We start from the raw sequence: 4600 nt of genomic DNA on the forward strand, positions 1-4600 counted from the left end.
GCTCTTCATTTTGTTGTTGGGGATATTATTGAAGTTTTTTCCCTGTATTTAAAATGCCAAGATATATACAAATAGGAAAAAATCATTATAATCCAGCTGGGTTATTTTTCCCTGGCAGACACCTATTAAAGTACTGACGAAGATGGAAGGATGGATCCTTATGCACAAAGGTCTGAGGGAAAAAATGGAATGTAGTGATAAAAGTAAATTTCAAGTTATTATAAGCAGAATCAGTGTGAATTTTCGAAAACATGAAATGAAAAAGACTAAATTCAACACACATTTCAGGCTTTATCTGAACCTTTCTACATCTCCAGATGTTACAGAATTCTCTAAATGCTGTACATAACAGAGAGATATAGAAGGAAGAAGCACAGAGCAGACACCCTCCTGTCACCTATTCACTTTAGGATAATTAAAGTCTCTCCAAGGTAGAAATTACAGGGACTGCAAAGACTAGAAGAGCAGCACTTCCTACTTAAAGATCAATTTTGATTGCAGACTAAAGTATCATCAGCTCAAAGTTTGTCAGACAACAGATCTATTTTAGCATAGGCCTCTCAAGCTTCCTCCCTTATACTGCCATGCAGCAGTTTCCATGATCCTGCAAGATGGAAAAAAAGTAACATTCAAAACAAAATATTGTTTCATTACCTGGGCAACTGTGAGATAAGCCTTCTGCATTCTAGATTATTTTTAGTTTCTTGTCATTATGTGTTACACCTGGAGGGTCATGTTGATTCATTATCCTGTTGCTGTAGATTATGGCAAGTCTATTTCTCTCAGTTCAGGGCAATCCATTACAGGTCCTGAAAAAAAGCATAAGCTTTGTACATCCATCCTATGGGAAGGATGGTATTAAAAAAAACCCAAAAAACTACAGCTTTCCAGGAGACAGTGTAGATAGAAATGTTCTCATGTAAAAAAAAGCTTTATCTTTAATACTTTGCTAAAGAACATATATTAGTATAGGGAATAATGTTATGGGTTTTCTAATAAAAATCCTCCTTTTGCTATGTATAAAGATATATATATATGTATATATACAAGTCTTAGGGCATAAGAGAATCAATTTGCTGTTTCAAAATATTTTCAATCACTTTAATTAAATAGATGGGTCTTTTGTTTTGACGTGCAAGCACTAAACCAAGTTTTGAAATTAACTGTCAGTTTTTCCTCCTTCCTTAATGATATTATTTAAGATCTCTAGAGAACAAGATCAGATATGATAAATATCAGTATCAAATAATTTGATACTGATAGGCTGTTCTTCCCACATTTTATTAGACCTTGATCGTGTTAACTTACGAGCTTTTGTGCTGACATCTGATTTCACTTTTATAGGCTCATGAGACTAAACGTGACAGGATTTTCTTCTAATATTGTCTCAAATGTCAAAGGACATTTAAATGGGCAAAATAGATCAGATACAATACAGTTTTCCTTATTGGTACATGTTGCTAAATAAAATGTTATTGACATGACAGATTACCCATCTTCATAAATTGTGTACAGATTTGTTTGATGTTTGGGAGTCATACATTGCAGGAATGTACTGATGTTGACTTGTCTGTAGAATTACTGTATAAATAATATAGACATTTTACAGATATGGAGAAAGCATCCAACTTTTAAGACCCCTTTATAATCATAAATACTATTGGGGAAGGTTCCATAAACACTATCAGCTTAAACATTGATCTGACTTTTAATATTTCCAGCTTTTCTCATTCCTGGTTTATTTATTTTTATCCATTTATCTTTCATTTTTATGATATTGACTGGTTTTTCATTGGACAAAATGAAACAGAAGAAAATCAATCATTCCTCAATGTGTATGATGCCTTGGGCATAACATCATCCCATTGGGAGCACTCTACAGATGTAAGCTATGCTTGCTTGTACTTTATTTGCAGGGCAAATGAACTTCCACATCGTATGTCTTTATTTACTAATTTTAGAGTCCATAAAAAATATTTATTGCATAAAAAGTTCAAAAGTCTCAGTCACATATTACGACCTGAAAACAAATATAATAGCTTCCATTAAACACAGAAAGAAAAGAAAATATAAAATGTCCAGTTGTCTATTCACATACTCTTGTCCTCAGGATAAGTATGGGTAGCACATTGTGATGAATGGGTGATTCAGATCACTTAAAGGACCACTGTCAAAGGTATGAGCAAAAGAAGAACAGGAGAAGAGTGTGAGGAGTCCTCCCCCTGAGGAGGAAGGAGCAGCAGAGACATGTGATGAACTGACCGTAGCCCCCATTCCTCGTCTCCCTAAGCACTGGTGAGAGGAGGAAGAAAACTAAGAAGTGAAATTGAGCCCAGAATGAAGGGTGGTGGGAGGTGCTTTAAGATTTGGATTTTATTTTCTCATGATCCTACTCTGATTTTTATTAGTGATAATTTAATGTAATTTCCCCAGGTAGAGTCTGTTTTCCCTGTGATGGTAATTGCTGAGCAATCTCTTCCTGTACTTTCCTTGACCCTTCTCCTCTGTCCAGATGAGGAGGGGTGTGATAGAGTGGCTTGAGTGGGCACCTGGCATGCAGCCAGAGTAAACCCACCAGACTAATAGATACCAATTGATTCAATTTGCAGACTGTGCAGTAATATAGTAGGAAGATAGGAGTAATATTTTGATCTACAAGGCCTATTCAAGAGATACTAATTACATGTTAAAGCAGCCAAATTTTTCCATGTCATCAGAGTTTTTCAGGAACTTGTATTTCTCAACATTTGTCTCTTTTCCAAGGCCATACCCACATCTAGTGTGACACCTTTACATTAGAGAACAGTAGAAATAGAAAAAATATATTTTTAGAAGCTTCATAATTCATGGAACAGTAATTCTCAGCTCAGGGAAATGGGCAGACATGATATTCCCTTTGCACCAAAGCATTAGTACAAAGCAAAAAGAAATGATCCAGGTAAACTTGATAAGCAGTCCAAATTTGCATGAAAGATTTAATGAATTTGGATAAATACCACAGCCATGTTACTCCTACTATTCTCTTCTCTGTTTTTCTCAATAGGAGGCACACCTGGAGCCGTCTCTGCTAATAAAACTCTGATGTACTCACCAACCAGGTTTCTGTAATCTATTCAGAATAATGAGGACTGATGATATAAAATTTGATACTACCTTGTGTAGCAAAAGCCAAAGACTCCAGATGAATATTTTTTCCTTTAGAACAGAAGTGAAAATATCTAAGTAGTTAGGACAAAGGATAGATAGATGTGACTGTGAAAATGAGAAAACAAGTAAATAATGGTCCTGGTTTTACACTATTTGTGGTAGTCTCTGTCAGTGAGTCATTTAGTTTAGCAACCTTAAATCAAAACTAAGAATGATTTTTGCATGAAGCTTTTGTAAAAAATATATGCCAACCAACAGTAAAATGTAATATAATAAAAGCAGGATATTGAATTGATTTACTGTATCCAAGATGAATTTGGTAACTACTAGATTTAAGGTTGTTTGGCTCAGTGCTGTAATATAATTGACTCTTCAGAAAGACATTACTTTTTTACTGTGTCATGACAATTTTTTGATCATTAATACAATTCCTTTGTTCTTATGCTTTTCCTTCACCCAGTGTCAGCCACCAACATTCAGTTAGCAGGAACAGTCAGAGTGAAGTATTCTCATTGATTTATAAATATGATATACACATGTATATTCTATATATGCAATGTCATTGTCCATGGGTGCAATACAGGTATTTATCATTTTTATTGGCTAAAAGCAATAACAATTACAATTTAAAGACCAAGAAAAGTAATTTCTTTTTAAATAAAATTAACTTTATGTATTCCAATTATGTGTTCCAGTCTCTGTGATTAAACAAAACTTCACTAAATTACCTGCAACAGTTTAGAGACTACAAAGTATTATTTTTTATCATTGACTTCAGCTCCCCTGAATACAATTCTTCAGAAACTGGCTTCTCAGATCATTCCAGATTTTGCATAGATTTTATATTTCTTTATTGTATGTATACAGGCTAATGATATAATAATAAGAAAGACATTGAATTTAAATTAAAAGCTGAGGTAAAATTAAATTGCAATGAAAGAAAAGCCCATAACAGGACCCATGAGGATATATTCACATTATTACCACATGAACAGTTTTGCTGGAAGAAATAGCAGATGAATTTAAATTGCTAAGGCCATTAATTAATGTTTTATTGAGAAGAGCATGAATCTGACATACTTTCGGCTTAATAATATTAAGGTAAGAAGGCAGATGACCAGGCACTGGGATAAGGTTTAGCTAACTGAACAGATCATGAGAATCCACTGAGTACCACAGGAAAAACTGCTGGACACAACAAATAACCAGCAGGTGTTGGAAGAACTCTCCCTGTGGGACCAGATGCTTCAACCCAGATGGTGGATGCAGCCCTGTAAGCCCCAGGCTTCAGGATGTGCCTGGGGCCTCTCTTTAATGATAGGAGAGATGGCTTTTCATCCTGCAGGGTCTGTGCTGTCTGTTAAGAGCTGAGAGGCTGGATGAGTTATAGAAGGTAATGAGCAGGCTACAGTGTTGCAGTGGGGATCCTGCAACATGCATATATCAAACCAGG

This window comes from Corvus brachyrhynchos, unplaced genomic scaffold (genome assembly GCF_000691975.1).
Source record: "Corvus brachyrhynchos isolate BGI_N302 unplaced genomic scaffold, ASM69197v1 scaffold14, whole genome shotgun sequence".
NCBI lineage: Eukaryota > Metazoa > Chordata > Aves > Passeriformes > Corvidae > Corvus > Corvus brachyrhynchos.